The sequence below is a fragment of the Lissotriton helveticus genome, chromosome 1_1 (assembly GCF_964261635.1).
Source record: "Lissotriton helveticus chromosome 1_1, aLisHel1.1, whole genome shotgun sequence".
Lineage (NCBI taxonomy): Eukaryota > Metazoa > Chordata > Amphibia > Caudata > Salamandridae > Lissotriton > Lissotriton helveticus.
Genome location: NC_136057.1, coordinates 2,074,718,927 through 2,074,732,319, shown reverse-complemented (window position 1 = coordinate 2,074,732,319; position 13,393 = coordinate 2,074,718,927). Strand labels below are relative to the sequence as shown.

At 47.7% G+C, this 13,393-nt stretch overlaps 1 protein-coding gene across 14 annotated transcripts in view; it reads right to left on the bottom strand.

Moving 5' to 3' along the window:
• ODF2L (outer dense fiber of sperm tails 2 like) overlaps positions 1-10,557 on the bottom strand; it is a 362,023-nt gene extending 351,466 nt beyond the window's left edge. For 8 of the 14 annotated variants that reach the window (XM_078645355.1, XM_078645439.1, XM_078645392.1 and 5 more), the window contains exon 1: positions 10,370-10,504. The gene's annotated coding sequence lies outside the window, so the exon portion shown is untranslated. Of the gene's footprint in view, positions 1-10,369 lie in introns of all 14 variants that reach the window. The other 6 variants (XM_078645363.1, XM_078645402.1, XM_078645461.1 and 3 more) reach the window with 5 other exon arrangements.
• Between the last annotated feature and the right edge of the window lie 2,836 nt (positions 10,558-13,393).

The following is a 13,393-nucleotide window of genomic DNA, read 5'->3' as shown; positions in this document are numbered from 1 at the left end:
AGGATGGGACAGAATAAATAGTTTAGAAGTGATCCACCCAGGCATCGCCAGTTATGTTGCAACTAATTGGCGTCATTGACTGGCCCATGTAACGCACTTCCCTCACTGCCGCCCAAAAGAAGTTACCGTTTTTTGAGTTAGCAGCATCGGACAATTTGTCCCAACGTTCCTTCAAAACTTCATTTTTCCTATTCTTGGTTACCACCTTATAATCATTTCTTGCCTGTTTAACCGTGATGGGGCATCTCGGGGTAGTAGTTAGTGCCCTACGTATGTTCCTATTTGCTTCAGAACAATCATGATTGAACCAACTAGGGACAGATACCACCTTTTTGGCAGTTTTAGATATGATAGTTTTAATAGTCCGGCATATCTTCACAAAATCCTCAATTATCTGCGCAGGTGGTGATTCAAGGGAAAGGCAGGAATCAATAAGAGGCATGTTATTTTTTACCAATGACCTAAAGATTTCTGCATTGACTGCCCCCTTCCAGCATAGTCTTAGGTTATCAGTTGAAACCATTAGGTTTGCCGCCCCACATTCAATCTGAGAGATGGGCCGTCTGGTTGTATTTAATGTTACCTTAATGGGGTTGTGATCCACATAGTCGGAAGGTATGACTGCAGCAGAGGCCACCAGTTTTTCAATTAGAGGGCATACAAAAACATAATCTATTATGGAACCACTCCCCCTATATGTCAGATGATTAGTCCTATAGGAACCTGCAACTAGATCCATAACATTGGATAGATTATAAGATTTAATCAACCTTTAGAGTTCTCTACCTCTGGTAAACGAGGATTGCGCACAGAGAGCTGTATCCATATCAGAGCCTTGACCTTGAATTTTGGCGTTAAAGTCACCACCTACTAAAATACCCAAAGAATCTCCTTGAACAGATTGATTATCCAAGTCTGAGACAAAATCAAATAGCTTTAAAAAGCTTTTATTAGGAACTGACAAAGTCGTTATTGTAAAAATGTAATAAGTAAAATTGGATACCTCTTTTAAACAGTACTGCTTGGAGGTCTAGACTATGCGTTGGGATTACTTTAAAACTTCCCCCAGCTGCCACATTAAATCCCAAAACCAACCCCCCCGATGGCCTCCCCTTCCTGGGTGTTTCTGAAAGGACACTATAACAATGAAAACGCTCGATATATAGGTTTTCAGCAGCCCAAGTTTCCTGGAACATAAGGATATCGTATTCCCTTACTGAATTTACCCATTCAGTATTATCAAGTTTGGATCGGAGACCTGCCACATTCCAGCTAAGTATGCTCAGACTTGCTCCATTATCCCCATTTGCTAGGTCTTTCTTCCCTTGGGCACAGGGTGGTGCCGTCAGTGTATCTTCAGTTGGCAAAATACTATCAGCCATAAAATCTAAGGGTTTTGGTGGTCAATCTTGTTGATCCAAACTGTGGAGAACTTGGAAATTGAAGTAGCCCTGTAAAACATGTCTCAGGACCACTTTTGCAACTTGTAGCACAGTTTTAATCTGTCCGTTTTTAAATACTTGCATTGTTCCCCTTAGGAAGGCCCGAAAAGCTCATAGGGCAGGGTGAACAGTGCTTAAGTTATACATGTCCTGCCTGTGAAAAACTGCTAAAGTCGTTCTTTCCTGTTGTGAGGCCTATCTCTCCCATTGACACACACACTGGGTTATCTTATTAAATGTCTTAAGTGCTGACTTCTGATAAGGAGCAGATATAGGCATGCTGTTTACACTCAAATGAATTGTAATTTAAAAATCCTCTGTAATTCTAAAGTCAGATTTGAGATCACCATTCTGAAAAAATGCCACTTTTAGAAAGTTATAAACCATCAAAGGGGTGGCTTAATGAATAACATACTTTTTACTAAAGGGCAAAATATTTAACCCCTTCCATGTGTCGGACGGCCATCGCGGTGGGCGCGTGCGGAGGACGGCCGGGGGCCGTCCAAACCACGCCCATGCCATAAATCACCCGCACCGCAGCGTAATTTTCACCACGGTCAAGGGGTTAATAAACTTGACCAGTGTTTACATTACACACTTCTTCAGTGACAATACTTACATTATACTCGGACTAGAACAAGGATAACCACTCTTCTTTTACATAAATGAAAATCATTTCCAAAGCTAGACCATATAACAATCATGCAACATTAAAAATGTTTACAAAAAGAAAACTAAAATGACCAACATGACAATAAATGGTGCATTGATGGAAACATGAAAGGAAATATATTGTATTGTAAACCAGTCCAAATAATTTCATTTGAAGGGATTAGTTGACAACAGCTCAAAGGAGACTGGGTTAAAACATCATTTAATATGGAAAGGATTATCGTTCATATAAAAATCTCTTCAAACATCCTATATTGGTGAACGCTATTAATAAATGCCCAGAACCTTGCGCCTTAGAAAGTTATAATTTTGTTGTGCCAACAAACTATGCTTTTCTGCCTATATCCTTGGTCACATGACTGTGAATGGCTCTGATGTTGGGGTTTGCCTGCAATTCTTTGGGTGGTTCTTAGATGTAGGGGTGGAGTTGTTTGGTAAATACTTTTGTTATTGACATTTTGCTATCTATTCAGATTGTAAACTGAACTAGTGCACTTTCTGTGTGCTTGGAATGACTCTACTCCAAGATAGCCATCTGACATCCTAGAAGTGCAGGGCATGTTCAGAGTAGTCCAGGCCTCCGGAGTTAGGTTGGAACCAGCTCGAACACTCTTTGGCGAGATGTGGGGTAAGACTGATAAGAGTGACTGTCAGCACCTAGCAGTCTAGTTGACTGGAGAGTGGCACACCGAGACCCCTTGCCCGGAAGGGCATTCACTCATTTTAGCAACCTCTGGCCAGGCGTGGCCAAAGGGTATAAATAAACGGGCGGAGGCCGCTCGTGACTTCAGGCCCACAATGTGCAAGTAGTGTGTGGTGTCCATTTCTGCACCACGCCCTTGCTAGGCCCCAACACTCTGGCGCACCAACATTACACTGGCGACGAGGATGGGCGCTTCATTGTTCATTAGACGGCAATATCCTATGCCCCACCAGGCTCCTGGTACCTGCTCCTGGCCCATTGGCGCAGCGGAGTGACCAGTGATGTCGTAGCCTGACGAAGAGGACACTGGCCTAGTGCTCCCTTGCCGTGGGGGAAATGAAGAAAAAAAGGGGTCGTGAAGGGTAACACCGCGGGCGTAAAGGGGCACCTTCACCCCGCGACGCAAAAGCCTCCACCGCCGTTGCAGCTTAGGTACTTGCCTGCCTGTCTGCCTGCAAGCCCGCCATGTGCGCTGCCATCGCTGTTGCTCCCGATCTGAGCCCGGTTGAAGCCCACGTGGTGGTACAGCGGTGCGCGCATGTGCCTACATGCCGGCAGAGATCTGGTTGATGATGCACACATGATCTGAGCCACGCCGAGCCCCAATAGCACGATGCCAAGACATTAGCGACAACAGGCCACATGGTACTGGCCCCAAAGACAGTTTCCCTCATTCTGACCACTCTCAGAGTCCTGCACTGAGCATCAGGAGAGAGTCCCTGGAGAAATAACACAGGGTAAATCTGAAAGCAGCAGCACAAAGTCACAGTACCAACAGGCACGGGGGACCAAAAAGGCACCAGCCTCCACAAGCATCCTCAGACCATACCTACGCACAGAGAAAAGCACAGCATAAAGTGTACCCAACACAGGCAAGCATGTCAAACCCAGCGGCTCAAGCAGCACCGCAACCTCAGCCGCCCGCCCAACAAGCAGGATTCCCAGCCAAACAGCCGATGTCACAACACTCGCAGATCAATGCGCTACCTCCGTTCAGCGAACTCATTGACCCAGCCACCACGTCTGCTAGATGGACACTCTGGATCAGCAGGCTAGACAATTATTTTACTTCGACACGGGAGACAGGCGGTGCGGTAAAATTACCCCTACTACTACACTTTGTGGGCAATGAAATCTACAAGCTATTCGCCCATCTTCCCAACACCGGAGTACGAAAGGACCACTATGCAGCGGTCAGGGCCCTAAACACGCATTTTGAACCTCAAATAAACCTGGGTTACAAGAGGTTTAAGCGGCGCCAGGCACGGCAGGGGGGAGGAGAATCGATGGATGCGTTTCACGCATGTTTGCGTGAGCTGGCAAGCACCAGCACGGATGATGACCAGAACAAAGAGGTGAGGGCTCAAGTGTTCCAAGGGTGCTGAAACAAGAACCTCAGGACCCTTATCCTACCCCAGCCAGGTATTACCCTGGAAGACATCCTCATTATGGCCAGGTCACACGATCTATCCGATGCCTGGGCAACGGCAATGGACATTGCGATCACTCACTAGGTGAACAAGCTGGCTTCGATCAAGACAGAGTGTAGACGCAGCCAAGCCCCAGGTCAGAGGCGCCCGAGGACGGTGACCTGGAAGAAGTGTACAAAGCTCTCGCTGTGGATATTGCGGCAGGGAAGAACATCTGCAGGAAGAATGCCCAGCGCAAGGGTGAACAGGTTCCAAATGTGACACACCCAACCACTTCGCAATAGCATGTAGAGGAGGCCCGTGAAGTCGAGAAGCCAGAGGACGACGGCCGCCGTCAAGGGCGGCCAAACATTTATCACTGGAAGAGCCAGAAAACCCAAGAGTGACCAGGAAAAGCACTACCTCGAAGACTCATCGACTAACAAAGAAGGCGAGTGTTATCTGATGTCATTCGCAAGCAACCTCAAACGGAAGAGGCGGCCACAACCCTTGTGTGCCATAGACATTGCAGGATCCCAGATCACCGCGCTAATAGACACTGGAGCCTCGTGAATGTGATGGGGTGTCAACACTATAAACTACTCAACCCAAGGTCCACACTATCTCCATCGCACGTCCGGCTCCTCACAACCATGGGAGAACCCCCTCGCCACCTCCGAACCACGCTTCAATGTCTTGCGGAGCACGGAGCCACCCTCCACCGAGACAAGTGTTCGTTCTTTCAGGTGTCTATTGAATTCTTTGGGTACGTGTTCAGCCAAGAGGGAGTAAGAGTAGACCCGAGAAAATCGCAGGTGACACAACAATCCCCGGCACCAATGTCAGCTTGGGAAGCGAGAAGCTTCCTTGGAATGGCCACCTATTGTGGGAGGTTCAAACCAAACCTGGCAACACTAGCGGAACCTCTATGCGCCCTGACCAAGAAAGCTATGACCTGGAAGTGGAGTCAAGAAGAGGAGAGTGCCTTCCAAAGGATCAAAGAAGCGCTGCTGAGAGGAACTACCATGGCATACTTTGACACCACGCGAGCGACAGAACTCCTCGTGGACCCAAGTCCTGTTGGACTAGAGGCTCTCCTGACCCAGGAGACGGAACCTGGAAAGTGGACCCCACTTGCCTTTGCAAGCAAGGCACTCACACCGATGGAGTCCAGATACTCTCAGATCGAGAGAGAGGTGCTGGCCATCAAGTGGGCCTGCAACCACTTCCACCAATATGTCAGCGGCCATCCGTTCTGGGTAGTGACCGACCACCAGCCCCTGATCCCGTTGTTCCGAGGCACTGCACCACACCCTCCGCCAAGAATCGAACGCTGGGCCATACAGCTGCAGCACTACCAAATGGAGGTGGTATACCGACCCGGAGAAAAGAATCCGGCAGATTTCCTGTCGAGGCACCCACCAGAGACAGACGGACATGGTGGCGAACAAGAAACAAAGACAGAAGAATACATAGACATGGTGTCTCAATGGGCCTGTCCGCGAGCCATCAACCTAGATGAGATCAAAGCTGAAACCGGCATGAACACAGTACTAACGAAGGTGTTGCATTCACTCCGGAGTAGGTCCAGGGGAGAATTCCTACACGGGATGAATGGATGGAATGAGTCCAACAGAGACACGATGAACAAACTCTGGAGAGGGTGCAATGGACTGAGTGCCACCGCAGATAGAATCGTATTACAAGGATCTCGAATAGTCATCCCCGCCAGCCTACAGGAATGAGCCACAGCCCTAGCTCACGAAGGACACCAAGGAACGATGCGAATGAAGTCTCGCATGAGGGTGAAAGTGTGGTTCCCTGGGCTCGATGCAGCGGTGGACACGCTCTTAAACAATTGTCGACCGTGTCAGCTTACGAGCAGCCAAAAACATCCTGCCCCTGTGATAACAGAAGAAGCAGCCACTGCTCCATGGACAGGACTAAGTATAGATTTCGGGAGTTTCCCAGATGGACGAACAATCACAGTAATATTTAATAGCTATACAAAGTATCCCATAGTTGAAGTTTTTGCGCCCACCTCATTTGTACACCTACAGCCAGTACTCAAGAGAGCGTTCTCGCTATTTGGGCTTCCGCAACAGATCAAGTCCGACAATGGACCCCCATTTCAAGGGACAGAATTCATAGACATGCTGACCTCACTAGGAATCCACCATCACTGAATCACTCAGCAATGGCCCCAAGCCAACGGAGAAGTAGAATGCTTCATGAGGACTCTCAATAAAGTTCTGCGGATCGCGTTTCTGAACAGGCCGACCCAGAAGTAGCCATGCACGGGTTCCTATGAGAATACCGGAGGACCCCACACAGTACCACCCAGCAGTCACCTTGGTCGCTGATGCTAGCAGGACCATGGCGAGACACGCTCCCCGCTGCTGCTGGATGGACACCAGAACCTTATGACCCCGCAAAAGCCCAGGCACGAAGAACAGCAACCAATGTGCAAGCTAGCAAGAAAAGGTATGCTAAGCCGAGAAACATCCTGCCAGACTGTACTGTCCTGATTAGAAATCGCTGCAGCGGTGGGAAGTTCCTTACAACGTACAAGCCTGAAGCATGGACCCTGCTGAAAACCAACAGGACCGCCATTACGGTCCAGAAAGGCACTGAAGTCATCACCCAGAACATATCCTGGTTCAAACGGGTCCATGACACCAGCGTCGACTGGAGTTCGCCTAGACAGCATAACATGGAAGAGACGCCGTCGAAAGCAATCACTGGGTGTTGAGGATGGTCTGACTGCGGTAGGCCTACCCTCCCCGACACCTGCAGATGTTGGGACTACCGCAACCGATGTCGCCACCGGACAGCCAAGCAGCCCTCAGGCGAGTTGTGGAGTCCGGTCCCAAACGTACGAACTGAGACCAAACCCAAGACCGTGCCAAAGACGCACAGACTTCATGTGTTAACTTTGATGTGTTCATTTTGAATACTGATTTGGGATGGGATGTAGCGGTCTTTACTGTATAGTGGCACCCCGAGACCCCTGGCCCGGAAGGGCATTCACACATTGTAGCAACCTCTGGCTAGGTGTGGCCAGAGAGTATAAATAAATGGGCGGAGGTCGCTCGTGACTTCCGCCCCACAGTGTGCAAGTAGTGTGTGGTGTCCCTTCTGCGCCGCGCACTTGCTAGGCCCCAACGCTCTGGCGCGCCAACATTACACTTACTGCCATGAGTACTTCAATTTGCATAAATTGATCTGTGATCATAAAACATAGCATGGTCACAAATCTCAGCGAAAAAACTACTCATGTCCTACATCATGCTTTGAATCACAAATAATTGTCTTTGGTTTTTTCAGCTACATAATCAGCAGAGCAAGATACACAAATTTCTAGAGCTTTCATGAGCTACCTAAAAAGTCCACATCCACGCATCCCAAGCTCACGAACAAATGCATTAGCGATCACACCTCATGTCCGATGGAAAACAACAAACAATGGATTAGGACACTGAAAAGCTTCCACACACGAAATAAAAACCTGCTATGTGCAAGGGTTTCTAACTCACCTCAGTATTCACATAACTCTTCACCAGGTGTCCGTTCGAGGAAGGTCTAAGTTTTTTTAATGAAATGAAATGAAATGAAAAAAGGGACTTGCTAAAGCGCACTGTGGCCAAGCGGCTTCCTGGCGCTGAGAACTAGTACCTGACTCTACAGAGCATCCGAGAGGGCTAACAAGGGAAGGCCTGGGCAAAAAGAAACGTTTTCAGGGCTTTGCGAAAAGAGGGGTAGGTGGGAATAGAACGAATAGAGAGAGGAAGACTATTCCAGAACTGGGGGGCAAGAACCGAGAAACGGGTGCCCCCTGTTCTGGATTTACGGAAGCGGGGGACTTGGAGAAGAGAGAGAGATGAAGAACGGAGAGTGCGAGCCGGAGTGTAGGGAGTGATCAAGGAAGCAATAAAAAGGGGGGCGGAGTGGGTATAAGCCCGGAAAGCTAAGCAGGCCAATTTAAAAAAAGATCTAAAGTGCACAGGGAGCCAATGAAGGGACTTGAGTACAGGCGTGATGTGGGAGGATTTGGGAAGGTGGAAGATAAGACGGGCTGCCTGATTTTGAATGGCCTGTAACCGTCGAATTTCAAAGGCAGGTATGCCCACGTAGAGGCCATTCCCATAGTCAAGGCGGGAGGTGATAAGGGCCATGACTATGGATTTAAGGGCGTCCGTGGAGAAATACCGGGATATTTTCCGGATAAGACGGAGGGATAGGAAACAGGAGGAAACGACGGAACTAACTTGGGCATGCATGGTAAGGTCATTACTGACCTTGATGCCCAAGGTGCGAACAGAGGAGACCGGTAAAGGGGGGGAGCCAAAGGAAAGGGGCCAGTGAGTCGGGGACCAAAGATTGGAGGGCCCACCCATGAGGACAAGCTCCGTCTTGTCCGGGTTGAGCTTGAGATGGTTAGTGCTCATCCATTCCGAGATAAAGACTAAAGTGGAGCTAAGAAAAAGAGGGGAATCCGAGGAAGTGGAGAGATCAAAGACGAGCTGGAGGTCATCCGCGTAGTTGTACACGGAGACCCCCTGCTCGCGGAGAGAAAGAATAAGAGGATAGATATAGAGATTGAAGAGAAGGGGGGAAAGAGAAGAGCCTTGGGGCACCCCGCACACGACTGGGCGGGGGGGAGCGGAGAAGCCTGAAAGATGGACGGCTTGTGACCTGCCTTGGAGGAAGGATGCTAGCCAGGAGAGTGCTGTTCCCCTGATGCCCGCTGCGCTGACACGGTCGAGAAGAATGGCATGGTCGACCGTGTCGAACGCAGCTGACAAGTCGAGAAGCACCAGGGCTTGGGGAAGGTTGATGTCCGCTTTCCCCTTGAGTTCGTCCAGAACAGCAGTGATCACAGTCTCCGTAGAGTGGCCCGGACGGAAGCCCGCCTGATGGGGGGCCAAAAGGCAGTTTTCCTCGATATACGAGGACAGGCAAGATGTTACGTGACTTTCCAAAATCTTCCCCAAGTAAGGAAGGAGAGAGATAGGCCTGAAATTGGTGGGGAGAGAAGGGTCCAGGCCAGGTTTTTTAATAATAGGGAGAACCATAGCGGTTTTAAAAGAAACAGGGACAGAGCCGAGAGCCAACGAAGTGTTGAGCAAAGTGAGGGGGGGGGGGGCAGGGCAGCTAGTAAAAAGAGCTTTAAGAATCCGGGCCGGAGCACAGTCAGCCGGAGAACCGGACTTGACTTTAGAAAGCAAGTGGAGGAATCTGTCAATGGAGATAGAAGGAAAGTGATCCAGAGAAGAAGAGGGCAAAGGAAGGGGAGGAGAAACGCGGGGTTGACAGACTGCGGGGATGTTAGCTTTAATGTTGGCAATCTTGTCGATGAAGTAATCATTAAGTGCAAAACATAAGGATTGAGTGGGGGCAGGACTAGTGCGATTGGAGGTGGCAAGTTGCTGAGTTTTGACACAAAGAAGGCTGCTCTGAGGTGACAGCTTCCGGATTCAAAGGTAAACCCCATACCCATTGCAAGCGCATCTCCCCACTCAATGATCAAAATGGGCTTTTTTTGCATAACCCGATTACATTGGCTTAAATATATTTTGTTTCCTGATATCGTGTCACTCCTATTGCCACACGCGAGCACTGAAATGTCACACCTAATCACGCTGTGATACAGAATATATCAGCGCACTGTAAATAAAGAAATGTAAAGGATAATCAAAATGAAAAATTGGCAGCTAACCTATAAGCGGGCTGTGGCTACAGTCCAAATTTCGCAAATTCAAACCAACCCAATGAACTCATATTTGGGTAGGTTAAAGCAGTAGACATCCTTTTTACTAACGAATGTGTGTAGTTTGCCCGAAGCAGCGCTAGTGCGTTAACACCTAGTATCCCAACCTGTCATGCAATATGAAAGGACTTTAATCACAAACCCACATGCCTATCCCGCACGGGACCAGTACAGTATCGTCAGGGGCATTTCGTGAACTGTAGACACCCAGGCTGTCGGCGGCGAATTCAACAGGTGGCAGTTGCAGCAGGGAGGAGCAAGATACACACAGGGTAATACAGGTAATAAAGTGTTAGTGACCAGAGCCTACACCTGATACCTTTTGGCGGCGGATGGCTACAGCGGTGCAGAGGAAGGTCAGAGGAATTCTCACCTGGCACTACCGACCTGATTTTATGTATAGCCTAGGTTTTCCGGGGTCATGTTGCGGAAGCTCGCAGAGGCAGTCAGCATCGTTAGGGCTGTGCAGCGTTGCTAGGAGCAAAATCCGAAACAACCATTACAGCGCTGCCTCATATGAAATTCAAAACATGCTCAACTTCCCTTGGAAAGTATCCCAATACGAGAGCAACTCGCAACAAAAAAAACACTTAAACAAGCCTCGCCTCCCCGGATCACGCATAAGGAAGGAAAAAGAATATTCAATCTATATCTTTGCCTAACGATTTCGACGCGAAGACACGCTCATATGCAGCGGTCGAAGTATAGTAACAAGCACTGGTAAATGCATTAGGTTTTGTCTACCGGTTTAACAATAAATACGTTTTTTTTTGTAAGTTGTAGCTTACTGAGTTGTACAATATAAGGTACAGAAATTCTGTTAACGTGTTAAACTTATGACTTGTTAATGTGCAAAAAGGCAGTGTATTACCATAGTTGCAAACATTTGAAAAAAAGGCCTGGGACACTTTGCATCACAGGGCTGCTGTAGTTAGAAAGTTCTTGTTTGCATACCTGTGTGTAATAAAGAGGAACAGTTTCTGCAACAATATTACCCCGGACAGTCTCCAACTTGCCTAGACTGTCCCTGCTAAAACGGGACCGTTGGCAACTATGTGTTACTTGTGGTATAGTGCGGGTAAGTAATAGCAACATTTTAAAAAATGAAATGAGAGGGAAATTGTAGAATTCATTGATGTAATACCAATATTATGGTTAGAGGAGTTCTGACAAATTTGGGCCTGGTGCCACTGCACCTGCTACACCATTCAACTTATGCCCCTAGTGCCCGCAAGATAACTGCATTTGTGTCTGCCTGTTTAGTAGAAAAATGTAGAAATAAGGGGGGAAAGGATGCAACGGCAACTGAAGGTAGAAAAATATGAGAAAATATTGAAAATTAAGCGAAAGAAGGAAAGAAATTGGAGATATGACTGACTGAAGAAGTAATTAAGAAAAGATAAAGAAAAAGGAAGAAAGGATAAAATGAGAAAGAAATTAAGAAAGAAGAAGGAAGGAGAAATTAACGAGAAAAGAATGTGCTTGAAGGGTGAGAAGGAGGAGGGAGAAAAGAAAGTAGTGGAAAGGAAAAAAGGCTTGAAAATGGAACAGGGAGGAGGAAATGAGAAATTTCCTAGTTTGCACAAAGGAAAGTTTCAATTCTATTAAGGACGCGGAGGCGAGGATTATGCATATCCTTTCTCCATTTATTAGACAGCAAGTTAGAAGTACAAGAAAAAACAGCCATGAACTACGTAGCCCATGAGGCTCAGCGGTAGTCATGGTAACCAGGCAACCAATCATAGTCCAGCCAAATGCATAAAGGAGATCCCACGTCGTAGTCCTTCCTCTTTCTCTGCTGCTGCTGGAAGTTAAGGCCTCTATCCTCTGGTCCGTTTTCTGATTGGAACCTAGGGTAAGAGAGAACATAATAATATCTTGTCCAGAATCATTTGGAATAAACAAGTCAAACATGGTAATGAGGAAACCATAGCAAAACAGCATGAAATAAGGTGCAAGTCATATAAGACAACAAGAAAAATACATCAATGATGAAGATATATCATAATAACATAAAAGCAATACTCCTCTGATACGAAGAAAGAGTCCTTGATACAGACAAACCCAAGGGAGGGAGGATAGAAGAAGCCAGGGAGGGATAATCCTCGCCTCCGCGTCCTTAATAGAATTGAAACTTTCCTTTGTGCAAACTAGGAAATTTCTCATTCTATGTCAGGAAGCGGAGGCGAGGATTATGCAAGTTCAAAGCTTACTCACAACGACAGAAGCGGCCTCGTGAATTGGCCTGAAATAAAACTTTTTAAAAGTTGAATCAGAAGACCAATCAGCTGCATTCATAATGTCTTCCAATCTGCCGCCAACTTGGACAGCTTTGGAAGCCATGGCTCCTCTAGTGGAGTGAGCTCCAAAGTTCCTGATATCAATGCCAGCCTCGGACATGATCCATTTAACCCATCGAGCAATGGTGGGAGATGAAACCGCTCAAAAAGGTTTCTTGATGGCAATGAGTAGTTGTCTCTCACCAGGAGGGCGAACCTCCAGAGTCATGTTCTCATAAGCCTTAAGGCAACGGACAACACACAATTTAGGTGAATCTGGAAAAGCAGGATAGGATACTGACCTGGTATTACATTTTGTCCTCCTGGAAACCATGAAGGTAACACCTTCAGGCGTAAAAACTCTGGCAGAAATGTCTAGAGCCCGAACATCAGAAGCCCTCTTACAGGATATAAGGCATAGGAGAATAGCCAACTTAGCAGAAATCTCCTTACGGGACAGGTAGTCATTGTCTTGCCAAGATAAAAGATGACGCAGAACCACATTAACGTCCCAAAGGCCCGAATAGCGGGGCTCAGGGGGACGGGAGAGATGAATTCCTTTCAATAGTTTACAAACCCAAGGGTGTTCCCCAACGGGAGACCCATCCACAAGGGAATGACCAGCAGAAATCGCTGATCGGAAAGAATTAATGGTACAGTATGCCAAATTCTTATGGAAAAGATCAGCAAGGAAATTAACTACCTCAGTGACAGGGGAGCCCACGGGATCCAGGTGTTTCGCCACACACCAACGAACCCAACGGTTCCAAGCTGATCGGTATCGCTTGCTGGTACCCGGGGCCCAGGCCCGCTGAATGAGGAGTTCAGCCTCTCTTGAAAGTGAGCCGTTAGACCATCGTCCCCTGAAATCCTCCAGGCCATGAGATGTAGATGGCCTTGGAGAACCAGAGGGTGAGGATGACCCAAAGGATCCGTCAGAATGTTGTCGGAAGATGTCAACCGAAGAGGACAGTCACACGACAGTCCAGAAGGGATGGGAACCAAATCTGAGCTTTCCAGATTGGAGTGATCAAAATCAGAGAGGCCCGCTGTCTGTGGACCTGGGCTGCAACTCTCTGAATGAATAGAAACGGGTGAAACGCATAAGCTGGGAACAC